The 16,615-nt window shown below is 40.8% G+C and overlaps 1 long non-coding RNA gene across 1 annotated transcript; it reads right to left on the reverse strand.

The window, feature by feature from the left end:
* Positions 1-5,008: 5,008 nt before the first annotated feature.
* On the reverse strand, positions 5,009-13,973 carry LOC112649802 (uncharacterized). The gene is made up of 3 exons (XR_003129734.2): positions 13,865-13,973; positions 8,823-8,906; positions 5,009-5,250 (listed from the first exon to the last, which is right to left on the reverse strand). It is a non-coding gene; the product is annotated as an uncharacterized LOC112649802 (long non-coding RNA).
* Between the last annotated feature and the right edge of the window lie 2,642 nt (positions 13,974-16,615).

Raw genomic sequence — 16,615 nt, forward strand, 5'->3', positions numbered from 1 at the left:
GTTGCTCTCCTTTGATATGATCTTTCACGGCATTTTTGCTGTGTCTCTTTGATCCACTTATCTCTTTCTACCCTGGTTGTGATGAACTGGGTGTGTACATACGTTCTCCTACTACTCTGAGCATCTTGGAAAAAGGCCTCATAACAGACTCAATTCCGAATTCCTAGTCCATTAGGGCCATGCTTTGTACTGAGTGATTAATAAATTGTTGCGTTAAGGAACAGAATGAACAACCATGAGAAATGCATAAGGGAGAAATGCATGCTTCAGAGAGAAATGCATAAGAATCAGCCTGTGTAGGTAAGAATTAGGTCTGCCTTAGTCTCTGATCACTTGGCACAGTGCCAGGTGATAACCGATGTACAACAAATGCCTACTGAATAAGTGAACATGGGGTCCAGGAATATTTAACTTATCAGTCTATAGAGCCCACTTGAACTGATGTCCAACTTGTCTCACTAGGAGAAACTGAGGCCCAGGAAAGGGGAAGGACTGCCCATTTTGACACAGGAACCCAAGAGCAGATATTTTATACTATCTATTATAAGATTTTCTATAATGTGGGATAACCATAGCTTTTGGTTGACAAAGACTGACTTTGTGTTGGTAGTCACAACTGAATCTAGCCGTGCCTTTTTTTTTTTTTTTTTTTTTTTTTTGCTCCTGAGTGGTTGGCAGGAACTGAATCAACCAGAGAATAAAAGGAACTAAAACAACCAAGAGGAAAAAGCACTGTCACAGTAATCTATTCATGTTTGGGTTCTTCTGGGCTGAAAATCAGTGTATTCCTAAATCAAGCTGGGTGGTTTGGGAGGATAAAGAGCCTTGGTTATTTTTACATTGCATGCCTTGATTTTTACCACATGGAGTTTTACAGCCAGGTTCTGTTTCTTTTTTCCCAAAGTGTGCCAGGCCATCTAGTTATGTCTTCCTTGGAGGAATTCTCCTTGGGAAGCAGAGTCTAGACTTATAAAGCACCAGCATATGTTGTATGGCCTAGAACAATAGTTGGAGTCAAAGTCTCTTTTGGTTTCCTGATTCTATATTCATTGTCTTTTCTTTTGATCATGGGTTCTTTGAAAAATAAGTCTTTCCTGTCATTCAGATGGATCTATTGAAAACAAGACTAGGGACTAGAATGTAAGTTTCATGAGGACAGAGACTTTGCTTTTTTACTGCTGTATCTTCAGTACCTAGAATAGTGCCCTGTTTATGGTAGGAACTCAGCAAATGAATGAATGGATGGATGAAGAATGACTGACTGAATGAATGAATTGTTCGCAGGGCCTTGTGCTAGGAGACCCTGAAGCCATCTGGAGTTTTACTTATGACCAACTATGCAAATCTGGGTAATTCCTCATCCTCTCTGAATTGCTGGCTTGTCTGGAAAATGAAGTGGGATGAGTGGATGTGAAGAGGGCTGAATTCAATAATGAATATGAAAGTATTTTGGAAAAAAATTGGCTTTCATCTTTTTCCTCTCTTTGAAATCTCTCTATGGGAAAATATCTAGATATGTTTGTTTGGAATCATAGTTGACAACCAGATGGAGAGGAAGAGAGAGCAGAACAGATGTTAGTGCTGCTTCTTTGGGTGACCCAATCAGTGAAGCTTTAAGGTAAAAATTAGGGTTGTTCAGGTCAGCTGTGTGTTATAAAAGGGTGGAAAAGGGGATCCCTGGGTGGCGCAGCGGTTTAGCGCCTGCCTTTGGCCCAGGGCGCGATCCTGGAGACCTGGGATCGAATCCCACGTCGGGCTCCCGGTGCATGGAGACTGCTTCTCCCTCTGCCTATGTCTCTGCCTCTCTCTCTCTCTCTCTCTCTCTGTGACTATCATAAATAAATAAAATATCAGAAAGGGAGACAGAACGTAAAGACTGCTAACTCTGGGAAACGAACTAGGGGTGGTGGAAGGGGAGGAGGGCGGGGGGTGGGAGTGAATGGGTGACGGGCACTGGGTGTTATTCTGTATGTTAGTAAATTGAACACCAATAAAAAAAAATTTTAAAAAGGGTGGAAAGGAAAATGAGGAAAGGTAAAGTATGCAATCAGGTCTGCAGGATTGAGAGAAAGCAGAGAGGAAATGGGTTTATTAGGAACTAGTTCACATTTACCTCTTTCAGTGTGGTGACCTTGGATAAGTCATTTCTTTCTTTTTTTTAGAATTTCTTTTTAAAAATTAATGAATTAATTTTTAAGTTTAAATTCAATTAGCCAATATATAGTACATCATTAGTCTCAGATATAGCATTCAATAATTTATCAGTTGTGTTAACACCCAGTGCTCATCACATCCCATGCACTCCTTAATGTCTATCACTCCATTCCCCCATTCCCCCATCCACCTCCCCTCCAGCAACCTTCAGTTTGTTTCCTATAGTTAAAATTATCTCATTTCTAAAAAATCTATGCATTGTTTTATACTCCTGTGGAATAGAGATGTAATATAACTCAGCCTGCACAGCTCTGGGAGAAGCAGACAGGTAAAACTGATGAATGAAAGATGAGAGTGATGATTGCTGAGATGGAGGATGTACCAGATTCTATGGGAATGCAAAAGAGGGAGGAGTCTGAATCTGTGAATGATGGGAGATATTCAAGGGGAGGTGGTGTTTGAGATGGGCATTAAGAGGAGAAGCAGTCTTTACGAGGTGGAGTAGGAGTGATGATGGGCCAGGTGGCACTGTTCTCAAAGGAGAGAGTAATTTGCACAAAGCTCGTGGAGGCATGAGATAGATGGTGTCTTTGGTCAATGAACTATGATTTACACCAGTCTAGCATAGGCTATATGAAGAAGAAAGCAGGGATGAAGGAGGGCACAGATCATAATAAAGACCCAGCAAACCAGGCTCACTGAGACTGCCATATCTGTGGACAATGATAAGCCATGGAAAAAATTGTAGGCCGAGGAAGGACATGGTCATATTTTCATTTCAGAACAATCATTTCAGCGCTGTGCAGGGGATGAATCAGAGGTGGGAGAGGATGGCAGTAAGGTCTCCAGTGAAAGCTTAGAACACTTGTCCAGCTGAAAGATGATTAAGGCAGGGGCCAGCAAGATAGGATAGAGGGATAGATATAAAAAAAAATTAAGAGGTGATCCTCAGGGCCTCAGATTCCCCATCTCATAAAGTTAAATATTTCTGAGCCCAAGTTTCTATGATGGTCTCAAAGATTACTAAGATTTATAACTATGGCTGGGATTTGGGGACACCCTGGGAAAGGAGTGTTTTCATGAGGAATACCATTTTGTAGACTCCCTATAATTGTATTGGCTGGGTGTGGGAGAGTGTTAACAACAGCCCTGCCAGAGGGTGAAAAAACTCTGCTGTGAAATTTGAAGGCTAGGATCTGAGGAAGGATGTATGTGAATGGTGGCAAGGCAGTCTCAGGGATGGAAGAACCTTGAGAAGCCAATGTCTTGGGTGCTTTCAACATCTCTGCAACATGCTCACTAAAAGATTGTCCAGTGTCTTCTCCAGGAATGAGAGGACATCCACTTCCTGAATAGCCTGTCCATTCCTGAAAAGTCTCAGCACTGAAAATCATCCCATCTGTCTCATTTCTAGCCCTCCTTGGCCAGCGAAGGTAGTCTTTGAAAGAGACCATCATAAGAATCTTTGCACAAAACATGCCTGATTAATGCAGGCATCACAGAAGCAAACCATTGCCTTGATTAAAATTGATTTTCATTTTTTTGCATTTGAGGCTCAGCAGTATTTCAAGCCCCATGCCAGAGAGAGACAGAAAGATGATTGAGTTCAAAAAGGATTTTTTTTTTTTTGATCAAAACAGAGCTCTAGCAGCCAGAGAATTCTAAGGCCAATGGTGCAGTGGACATGGCTCCATCATGATGAGGAGTCCATATGGGCAGGAAGGGCACAGGATACAGGCTGAGAAAGTCAGAATCTATTCTTGGTGGTAGAGATGTTGTAAAAGCCCTGTCTTAGGATACACACAGGAACTCTTAAGAAATAAGGAAGAACTGGCTATAGTGAGTGTGACTAGAGGGCTGGAAAAATATTGAAGCAATGCTTATAAACGTAATGGGCTGCTCACTGCCCCCTCTCGCCCACTTCCCTTATCCTCCTCCTACTCCAAACCTCTTCTTCCTGGTTTCCTCCATTGTCCTCTTAGAAACTGGCCACCTCCTTCCTCCTGCCTTCCCCACCCATCTCTTTCTGACATTAGGTTTCTGTATCATTCCCCATATAGAAGTGATGCCTTACATTTTTATGATGCTTCGCAGTTCACAAAGCCAGTTGGAATACATGATCTCATCAACCACATGTATAGGAGGGTGCTGTCCCCATTCTGCAGATGATGAAAACGAGGCTACAGGAGATGAAGTCACTTGCCTAAAGCTACATAGTCACACATCATGCGCAGCACAGCAGGTGAAGGCCTGTGCCCTTTTCTCCAAACATCATTCCATCACTCCAACTTGACAGGTTAAGAATCTGGTATTCCTGTGTCTCGACTTGGACTGAACATGGGGAACTGAAATGCTCTCCTCATTGAAGGACCCCAAAACAGGGCTGATTTCTTCTGGAGCTGTATTTAGAGGAGGTCCAAGGAAAGTTTATCTCCCTGAAGTTTTATTGAACTCTGGAGAAGTCCTGTTCTAAGTCAATGGAGTCCTTTACTGTCCAAGCATACTGCATATGCCTGACTCCATTCTGATGACACTGATACTCAGGCAGAAGTAGCTAGAATTAGTGGTGTGCTGGAGCCAGCTCATAGTGGCTCATATGTTAAATTTTGAAGAAATTTTGTGAGCCATTTGTGAAACACAGCTATTATTGGGCATTATATAAACTTATAGCCAAATGAATGATGTTGCCAATAAAGGTAAGGAATTTTCAAGACATCACTTTTTAATTATTTGACAACATTTTACTATTACTATTATTTCCTTACTACTTTCATCTATTGTATTGAGATTATTTATAGCTGTTGTAACAGGATGGTGACAATACCATGTAATGATATGTTATTACTTGTCTCTTACTCCTTTTGTTTAGTAATATCACATCGGCAGCTTGAAATTGGCCACAGGGAGAATATTTACACCATGGAAATTGGCAAAACCTACAGATCAAAGCTCTTTTTTTTACTCCATTTACCATTTAGCAGCCCAGCACTGGCTAAGATAGATAAAAGTTTGTGGTGATTGGACCTCTAGAATACTGAATGCCCAACACGGTCTTCCTTCTTGCGAGCACGTACTTGGGCAGAGGAAGAATGGGGTCTAGAGAGGGATGGAGAGGGATCCCTGGGTGGCGCAGCGGTTTGGCGCCTGCCTTTGGCCCAGGGCGCGATCCTGGAGACCCGGGATCGAATCCCACATCGGGCTCCCGGTGCATGGAGCCTGCTTCTCCCTCTGCCTATGTCTCTGCCTCTCTCTCTCTCTCTCTGTGACTATCATAAAAAAAAAAAAAAAAAAATTAGAGAGGGATGGAGAAAACAAACATTGGGAAGTCACTTGTTATTTGTCCTTGCTGGTGGTGATCATAGCAATGGTATATAGCATTTAATGTCCATTACAGATCTGGTACTGTATTAGACATTGGATATGCCAGTTCTGTTTCATTCTCACAAAAGTAAGTATTACTTTTATACATACATACAAAGTAAGTATTACTGTCTCCATTATTACAGATAGAAACCCAAAACTCAAGGAAGTGGAATGACTTGCCCAAATCTACCTAGAGAAAAAGTGGTGGAGTTGGGCTTTGAGTCCAGGTCTGTCTGATGCCAAATTGGTGCTTTTTCTGAAATGCTAGTGGTAAGGGAAGTCACTAAAACTCTGTGGACCATCATTCACATTTGTTCTCACCACCAGAAGCTCTTTCATTCATGTGGATCAGTGATATGCCAGGTGTCTTTTGGTGAAATTAATCATTGATTTCAAATTGAAACCAAACTCGAGGTATCTATTCATTCAACCGATTTTTTGAGAGCATGTTGTGTGCCAGGTACTATCTCAGGGGTTTGAGATCCAGCAGTGGATAAGACAGATAAAAATCCCTGCTTTTGAGGAGCTTAGGGACCAGCAAGGGGTCAACTTTAGGCCTGGTGAGATACCCATAAGGCACCTTTCCACTGCATCTGTAGAACATATTCTGAGGTAATTATGCTTGGAAAACTGGGTGATAATCATGTGCTTCTCTGTGTCAGCAGACCTTGCCCAGGCCTGGCAGTCTTTACCTCTGGAGTTAGGAAAAGTCCTTCTTTTTTGCAAAGCAAGACCGGCCAAATTCGCTACTGCTTCAGAAAAGGAAAAGTAGCTCTGGACCCTGTCCACAGATTGTTTCCCCTTCCGGGGCAAGAGGACTAGGACAGAGGTATGTGCATGGTTTCCTCAAATTGTGGTTTCCTATTTGGGTTTGTGGTTCAAATCCCTATTTTTGGCAGTCACCTCTGCTATAGACCAGCCAATCCAAGGGTAGGTCCATTCCACACCCTATTGGACAGATTTTGATGTTAGAGGGGGAGGTATCTGATTTATTATTATTCCATCCCTCTTTTGGGGGAGGAGAAGCAAAGCTAGTAATTGAGGATTTTTTGTTTGTTTGTGTTTCTTCTTCAAGAGCAAGATCAGACCATTCTGAATGCTCTACTATAGCCATACTCAGGTTGCCTAAGGAGATTTACCAAAGCCTCTATTTTAGCTTGGAAATAGACAATAGAACTCTTTGGGAGGTAGAAGAGGTGCAGTCATTTTGATTTACATTGTGCTGATTTCCTTAGACCAGCTAGAGTTATTCCCTCTGTCAAGATGGTGGTAGAAACATCTTGAAAAGCCTATCTGATCATAGCCTCATTCAAATGTGGTTGGTTCAGTTATCTGAATTTTGGGCTTTCCATGGCTGCCTTCTCTCTCTCACTTGCCATTTGTAGAGAGATGAGTTTTGATTCTACTTGAAAAGCATGCTTGGAGGATGGCATTCATTCCAGTTGGATGATGACAGTGGCATGGGCACTGGGACATGGCAGGCTTGGAGTCTAAAAATGAAACAGAGGAAAGCACCCAGCAGAGCTGGTGAGGTATGAATAAGGAGAGTCCCGACCTGACAGGGGGGAGCTGCACATGCAGGTGTGGTCTGAGCCACATTAGTCTTCCAACTTGGGATCCTTTCCTCTTCCTTCCATCAGGGACATGGCTATATCCTCTTCTTCAGGGCCCTCCAAAGAGGGTCCTGGTGTGGTCATTCAGGCAAATAGTGCTGTTTCCCCAAGCTGGAATCATACACCTTTCTGTCCTCCAGAGTTCTTGACTTTTGCATTGCTTTTGACTGTATCTACCCCCTCTCCTTTGATAGCCCTGCCTACAAGTAGCTCCATGTCTTCTCCATCTGAGGGGTCTTACCACTCTACAATTCTGCTGCCCTGACAAAACTCTGTTTGGAAAGATGTTTCCTACTAGTAATTTATTTTCCTAGTTTGCATGGATCAAAGACATTGAAGGGGATGATTAGAGCTTCTGAAGTGCATGAAATAATCAGATTGACCACAGCAAGTTCATTACTTAATAACTGCAAAATCTTGGGCATGTCTTTCCATGTAAGCTGCTGTTTTTTAGGCGAGCATAATAACAACATAATGATATACAGCTCAAAGAGTTGTTGAGTGGATTTTAAAGATAATGAATATAAAATGCTTAATATTAAACTCAAACTTGCTGTGGTCTCTCATTATCTCATGCATGATGGATTACAAGAGTAGTATTCTGGGACAGCCTACTTTGTGCCTGACTCTGAGCTTAGTTTTGGAGATTCAGTGCTAAGCATTCCTGTTCATAGGCTCTCTGGTCTCTTGAAGCTTCGAGTTGAGCAGGGAAGGAAGTAAAATCAGAATACAATCAGTGTGTAAGAGTGCTGTCCCCACGGACTCATTGTTCCACCGCCTACCCCCAACCCCCTCCACCGGCTGCCTGCCCCTTGTGGACAATGGAAGATTTTCCAAAGTCTCTTTTACTTACTGTGACTTACCTCCTGAGAGTTTCATGTTTTCAACTTCCTAGTGGACACGTCCTTAGCTGTACCACCATCATTTTAAACTGTATGTGTCTAAAAGCAATTTATCCCCTTCCCCTCCCCATCCTGACATTTCTTCAGAATAGCACTGAAGTTCCCTTGTTTGGCTCATTACTCGTGCACTCTGGGTTATCTTCAGTGCTATTATTCTTTTTTCTTTCTCTGTGCCAGCATTCCTTCTGGAAGGCACTAACATTCCCTGGTTTAGATGGCTAGCTGGCAAACTATCTTCATCATCTTTAGTCTGTCTTCCATCTTGTCTCATTTGTCCTCTTAATAGCCAAATCTTGTAAGATTCTAAGCCATTATCCCAACCTTCCTGTATATTATTCTGACTCTAATTCATCATGCATACTCATTTCTAACAGATTAATTTCACCCAAACATGACTTTGTGGTATGACTTGATAGCTGCCATTTATTGAGCACCTATTATATGCCAGGTTCTATGCTAAGCATTATATAGTCATTGTCTTTTAAATTTTACTCAATGACTCTCTGAAGTGTATATTATTATGTCCATCTAAATAACAAAAGTTTATGGGAAGTGAGATGTCTAAGATCCTGTAGTTATTAAGCAACCGGATTTGAATGTAATGCTTTCTCCAATTCTGAAGACTGTATTCTTAGCCATCATACTAAATGGCCTGTAGATTTTTTTTAAATGTCTGTTATCAGCTAAAAAAATATTCAGAGGCTTCCCGTTGCCTAAATGTAATGTCTAAATATCCGGTCAGGTTCTCTTGTTGCACATTCTCTCTCACCATTTTCTGGCACGAACTTACTGCTAGGGTAGGCCAGTGTCCTGAATTCCCCTTCAATGTCTGATTCATTCCAACCTTCCCATTTTTGGTCATGCTGAGAACTATCTGAAAAGTCAAGAGATTGATAAAGGAAACCGATTTAAGCACTGTTTAGAAAGCAAGAGAAACAACTCAACTCTACTTAAATTAGAACAATAAATAATTAAGTTTAATGAAGATGATAAATATTACCCAATGAATTTGCAGCACATGCCATTGACTTGTGGCCGCATGAGGTCAGTCTGTCTTTTGATGTTTCTGAGCTAATAAGATACTAAGGATTAGAGGGGATTACACAATGTTGCTTGAGCAAATGAATAAATTTCAATATTGCTTGACTGAACAAGAAAGCAAAAACACAAGACAAGAAAGATGGAGATGTGTATGGGGAGAGGGGTTGATGTGGGCAAGTTTTCTTTATATGTTGGGGGACTTACCATTTAAGTAAGGATTAAAAAAAAGAAATACAGAATTTGTGTTATTTTAAATGTAAAGATTCAACAACTTAGAATTTCTTCCCCCCCAAAAAAACCCCACTGGATCCTGTGTTTATTTTGACCTGCCTATTAAAGGAATCTATCTTTTTCAATTTATTTTTTATTGGTGTTCAATTTGCCAACATATAGGATAACACCCAGTGCTAATCCCATCAAGTGCCCCCCTCAGTGCCTGTCACCCAGTCACTCTGTCCCCCCACCCACCTCCCTTTCTACCACCCCTTGTTTCTTTCCCAGGGTTAGGAGTCTCTCATATTCTGTCTCCCTTTCTGATATTTCCCACTCATTTTTTCTCCTTTCCCCTTTATTCCCTTTCAGTATTTTTTATATTCCCCAAATGAATGAGACCATATAATGTTTGTCCTTCTCCGATTGACTTATTTCACTCAGCATAATACCCTCCAATTCCCTCCATGTCGAAGCAAATGGTGGGTATTTGTCATTTCTTTTTTTTAATAATAAATTTATTTTTTATTGGTGTTAAATTTGCCAACATACAGAATAACACCCAGTGCTCATCCCGTCAAGTGCCCCCCTCAGTGCCCGTCACCCATTGACCCCCACCCCCCGCCCTCCTCCCCTTCCACCACCCCTAATTCATTTCCCAGAGTTAGCAGTCTTTACGTTCTGTCTCCCTTTCTGATATTTCCCACACATTTCTTCTCCCTTCCCTTATATTCCCTTTCACTATTATTTATATTCCCCAAATGAATGAGAACATATAATGTTTGTCCTTCACCGACTGACTTACTTCACTCAGCATAATACCCTCCAGTTCCATCCACATCGAAGAAAATGGTGGGTATTTGTCGTTTCTAATGGCTGAGTAATATTTCCTACCCATTTCTTCTCCCTTCCCTTCTATTCCCTTTCACTATTATTTATATTCCCCAAATGAATGGGAACATATAATGTTTGTCCTTCTCTGATTGACTTATTTCACTCAGCATAATACCCTCCAGTTCCATCCACGTTGAAGCAAATGGTGGGTATTTGTCATTTCTAATGGCTGAGGAATATTCCATTGTATACATAAACCACATCTTCTTTATCCATTCATCTTTCGATGGACACTGAGGCTCCTTCCACAGTTTGGCTATTGTGGACACTACTGCTATAAACATCGGGGTGCAGGTGTCCCGGCGTTTCATTGCATCTGTATCTTTGGGGTAAATTCCCAACAGTGCAATTGCTGGGTCGTAGGGCAGGTCTATTTTTTTGAGGAACCTCCACACAGTTTTCCAGAGTGGCTGCACCAGTTCACATTCTCACAAACAGTGTAAGAGGGTTCCCTTTTCTCCGCATCTTCTCCAACATTTGTGGTTTCCTGCCTTGTTAATTTTCCCCATTCTCACTGGTGTGAGGTGGTATCTCATTGTGGTTTTGATTTGTATTTCCCTGATGGCAAGTGATGCAGAGCATTTTCTCATGTGCGTGTTGACCATGTCTATGTCTTCCTCTGTGAGATAAACCTAACCAAAGAGGTCAAGGATCTATACCCTAAAAACTATAGAACACTTCTGAAAGAAATTGAGGAAGACACAAAGAGATGGAAAAATATTCCATGCTCATGGATTGGCAGAATTAATATTGTGAAAATGTCAATGTTACCCAGGGCAATTTACACGTTTAATGCAATCCCTATCAAAATACCATGGACTTTCTTCAGAGAGTTAGAACAAATTATTTTAAGATTTGTGTGGAATCAGAAAAGACCCCGAATAGCCAGGGGAATTTTAAAAAAGAAAACCATAGCTGGGGGCATCACAATGTCAGATTTCAGGTTGTACTACAAAGCTGTGGTCATTAAGACAGTGTGGTACTGGCACAAAAACAGACACATAAATCAATGAAACAGAATAGAGAATCCAGAAGTGGACCCTCAACTTTATGGTCAACTAATATTTGATAAAGGAGGAAAGACTATCCATTGGAAGAAAGACAGTCTCTTCAATAAATGGTGCTGGGAAAATTGGACATCCACATGCAGAAGAATGAAACTAGACCACTCTCTTTCACCATACACAAAGATAAACTCAAAATGGATGAAAGATCTAAATGTGAGACAAGATTCCATCAAAATCCTAGAGGAGAACACAGGCAACACCCTTTTTGAACTCGGCCACAGTAACTTCTTGCAAGATAACATCCACGAAAGCAAAAGAAACAAAAGCAAAAATGAACTATTGGGACTTCATCAAGATAAGAAGCTTTTGCACAGCAAAGGATATAGTCAACAAAACTAAAAGACAACCTACAGAATGGGAGAAGATATTTGCAAATGACGTATCAGATAAAGGGCTAGTTTCCAAGATCTATAAAGAACTTCTTAAACTCAACACCAAAGAAACAAACAGTCCAATCATGAAATGGGCAAAAGACATGAACAGAAATCTCACAGAGGAAGACGTATTTGTCGTTTCTAATGGTTGAGTAATATTCCACTGTATACATAGACCACATCTTCTTTATCTATTCATCTTTCGATGGACACCGAGGCTCCTTCCACAGTTTGGCTATTGTGGACATTGCTGCTATAAACATCGGGGTGCAGGTGTCCTGGCATTTCATTGTGAAGCAGTCATCAAAAACCTCCCAAGACACAAAAGTCCAGGGCCAGATGGCTTCCCTGGGGAATTCTATCAAATGTTTAAAGAAGAAACCATACCTATTCTACTAAAGCTGTTGGAATACTTCCAAATTCATTCTTTGAGGCCAGCATCACCTTAATTCCAAAACCAGACAAAGATCCCATCACAAAGGAGAATTATGGACCAATATCCCTGATAAACATGGATGCAAAAATTCTCAATAAGATACTAGCCAATAGGATACAACAATACGTTAAGAAGATTATTCACCATGACCAAGTAGGATTTATCCCCAGGATACACTCGTAAAACAATCAATGTGATTCATCGTATCAGCAAGAGAAAAACCAAGAACCATATGATCCTCTCATTAGATGCAGAGAAACCATTTGACAAAATACAGCATCCATTCCTGATCAAAACTCTTCAGAGTGTAGGGATAGAGGGAACATTCCTCAACATCTTAAAAGCCATCTACAAAAAGCCCACAGCAAATATCATTCTCAATGGGGAAGCACTGGGAGCCTTTCCCCTAAGATCAGGAACAAGACAGGGATGTCCACTCTCACCACTGCTATTCAACATAGTACTGGAAGTCCTAGCCTCAGCAATCAGACAACAAAAAAGACATTAAAGGCATTCAAATTGGCAAAGAAGAAGTCAAACTCTCTCTCTTCGCCGATGACATGATACTCTACATAGAAAACCCAAAAGACTCCACCCCAAGATTGCTCGATTGACTTATTTCACTCAGCATAATACCCTCCAGTTCCATCCACGTCGAAGCAAATGGTGGGTATTTGTTGTATCTAATGGCTGAGTAATGTTCCATTGTATACGTAGACCATGTCTTCTTTATCCATTCATCTTTCGATGGACACCAATTGAAAATATATTGCAATATATTTGTGCTATTTGTAGGATGAAATAGACTTTGTAGAAAAGTGTTACTGGGTATGCCCCAAGATAAAGTAAGGTCTTTACCCACTCACTCCCTGATTACCCCTAAGAAAAGGTGGTTTCTTCATCCTCAACTCCTATCCCTGTAGAGTGTTGCAGAGTATATCACCAGTATAATGGTGGAATGTTACAGATTATATCACTAATATAATGGTGGAGGAAGACAATTAGTCTGAAATGATCTCAAATAATGCAGCGTTTAGATGCTCCCCGAGCTCATCTGATGTAGTTAGAAACTAACCGAAATTTTAAAAGTGTTCTTGGGCTCTGTTTTTTAAATGTAAGTGATGGGTCAAAGTACAAATGAGCTTTTAACAAATGGCTTCATAAAGCAATAGAACTAAGTGCTTATGCTTTGAATATGACAAATACATACCAGAAGAACAATGAAAACAAAATCTTTGAATGTTTGGAAAACGGGTACTATTGCTAAGGTTACATTTGCTGTGTGACTATGATTCGTGAATTAACTCATAGCCCTTAAGCAGAAGTGTAGATGATATGCTCTGGAAAACTGAATTAGGTAACTCAAAAAATGCCTCTAGTGATGACAAAGACACTGATGTTGAAGACGCATGTGGGAGAAAGCAGTTTTTCCACATAAATATGATTTTATATATGAAATTATTTTAGATGTGTTGGTATAACTTGTCATATTAAATATTGTAAACAGAACTATTAATCTTTCTTATACACCCCTAAAAGGCTCTATATTCAGCTTGGCCAAAAATATTTTTTATTGGTATTTTGTTAGGAAAAATGGGGCCTCCCTCTACATGTATGGTTATCTTATATTTGGACTTACATGGCATTCACCAAATTCTCTAAAAAGAGCAGTTTGGTTGTTAGCACAAGTGAAAAGTTGTATAATGGGCACCTTCTTTCCATACTTACAGCACCAGTCTGTGATGTATAACTGTAATCGGAATTAAGGTAAAAAAAAGTTGTATAATGGGCACCTTCTTTCCATACTTACAGCACCAGTCTGTGATGTATAACTGTAATCGGAATTAAGGTAAAAAAAAGTCTAAAAGGTGAGTCCCTTGCGAAGCTGGGGTCTTGATGTGACTTTCTGAGAAAAGGGAAACCATAGGAGAGAGTCAGGTGAGGAGATCACAAAGGTATCCTACTAATTAAAGTTCTAGAACATTCTTTTCCTCCCAGGCCTCCAATATCCAAGAAACCCTCCTTCTTATGCCATTCATCTAGGAATCAAGCTCCTTAGTCCTGCCTCTCTCTATTCCAGCCTTTCTCAACTGGGGGACTTATCTGAGTTACAGAACACAGAAAATTGAGTAACATTTTCTAATTTCTTCCAAGGGTGCTTCTGCTTCATTACTAGCACCAACTGGATGCAGAGGAGAGAAGTTAATGGATTATGTATAGTGGATACCTTAGGACCTCTCTATTGTATCTCTTGGGATTTTCTTCTTTCCCAGGATTCCTATATATGAAGACTTCATACCCTCATTAGACGAGAGATACTACTTTGCAGCCTTTATTGTGGTCTAGGGCTGTTGGAGATATTTTACATATATCTCATTTAATCTTTCCAATGAGACAATGACCTGTGTGCTGTAAATTGCATTTTGTGATGAAGGAGACTGGGGCTCAAAAACCTACTTTGGTGTTGGTTAATGGTTAGTTATAGAGCCAGAATTTGATCCCAGGTCATCTGGACTCCAAAAAGAGTTTTTAACTATGGCTCTATATTGCCTGTAACTTGGTATACATGAGATTTCTTCCCTTTTGATGATGAAGAGTTTAATAAGACTAAGGCTTATAGGAATCATAAGCAAGCTCTCAGCCTATTGCTTGAGATAGGCTGTCTCATATCTTTTACCCGAGTCCCTTCTTACCTGAATTTATCTACATGTTTCCTGAAAATTTGACTTAAATGAATACTTATGGGTACCTGCTGTGAGCTGGGTGCTGTGCTGGGTAGTAGTGGAAAAGCATTAAAAAACAGTTCTGGAATTCTCCCCTAGAGAAGGTACTCTCTTTAACAAGTATCACCTGGGGTTGAGAGTGAGCCCTCCCCAAAAGGTCTGGTTAGAGATAAGGATAAAAGGTATGAAAAGATTATGTATAAGAAATCAGCAGGAATTTGGGCATAGAAGGATAAGAAGAGAAAAGAAGGATAAGGGCTGATGTTGGGAAACAAGCAGCAGCTAAGGATTTTTTTTTGAAAACCAGGGTTGCCCATTATAGAATTCTAACATGATTAGGCTACTGTAATGTAACACCATCTTTACTCCTATAATCTCCATAAATCGCTCATAAAATGAGCACTGCATGAGGAAGAGAGAAAGCACATATTAGATGACAGGACAAACTATGAAGTGAACTCAGTTGGTAGAAGCTGGGACTCAGAGGTTTCAATTTCCTGGTGTCCTTGGAATTGTCCCCATGTTTTCCTCAGGATGAGTGATGGGGGTTCAAGACGACTTCATCTAGGTCTTAAGAGGTATACAGTACCTGTAGCTCTGAGGCTGGTCTTTGGGTTACTCAGAGAACAACAAGGTATAAAGATTTTGTTCTCAAGAAACTTATGGTCTAGAGGGAAAGGCAATTACATAAAGAGATCATTTCAAAGTCATGTCCCAAAGCTGAGGGGAAAAGGGAAAAGTACTGGGTCCTAACAGTGCAAAGGAAGGACACAAAGACTGGTTGTGCTAGGGCCAAGAAAGTCTCCTTGAAGGAGATAACAAGAATTTTAGAGGAGGATTAGAAATTATCCAGGTAAAGAAGAGCTCTTTCAAGATTCTAGGTAGACAAGTTAGTCTGAGCATACCATTCACCACCACCACCACCACCACTAGTACTGCTACTATTAGTACCGAAACTACTATTTAACATTTACTGAGTGTATACTGCATGCACCAGGCCCTGTTCAAAGCAATTCATACCTCATTTGTACCTCTCAACCCTAAGAGATATGTACTATCATTGTCATTATTTTATATATGAGGGAGTTAATCAGGTGATTTGCCCAGGGTCACACAACCAAGTCAGTGACAGTGAATTGAACCCACATAGTCAGACACAAGAGCCTGACAAACTTAATCACTACACAAAAGTGACTGTCCATACTGGAAAATTTAGGGAGTTTGGTATCACTGAGAGTAGGGACAAATGCTGGAAGTGGTCAGAGATGAAGCCAGAGTTGGTGATTAAAGGCCAAGTCATGATGTCCGATTGGTCTTTTCTCCTGGGGGAAGGGATTCCTGAAAGTTTTCTTCCCGTCTCTATCAAGAAATCTCTTTCCGGTTGAGATGGACCAATATTTGTGGATTGGATGGGTGTTGTTTTGGTCTTCTATTGTTACAAAGATGCTGTGTAACCACCAACCATTGAATACTTCAGGAGTCAATGGGATTCAGATGATCTGGGTTAGACTTGATCTTGTCTGGGCTTGAACACGCATTTGTGGTCAGCTGTGAGTCAGGTAGTAGCTCTGCAGATCTTGGATAAAGTTGCTCACATGTCTGGGGAGTAAGCCGACTGTTAGTTGATCAAGGCTGGGTGCCTCTGCTCTGCTCCACTCCACACGACTCATCCTCCAGCAGGCTAGCTCAGGCCAGGTTATATGGCAACAGCAGATGTACAAGAACCAAGTTGAAATGCTCAAGCATTTTTTCAAGCCCCTAATGGCATCCTGTTTGCTAACATCTCCTTAGCTAAAACATGCAACTAGGCCAGTGCAGATTGAAGGGGTGGGGAAATA

Source organism: Canis lupus, chromosome 11 (assembly GCF_003254725.2).
Source record: "Canis lupus dingo isolate Sandy chromosome 11, ASM325472v2, whole genome shotgun sequence".
NCBI classification, from domain to species: Eukaryota; Metazoa; Chordata; class Mammalia; order Carnivora; family Canidae; genus Canis; species Canis lupus.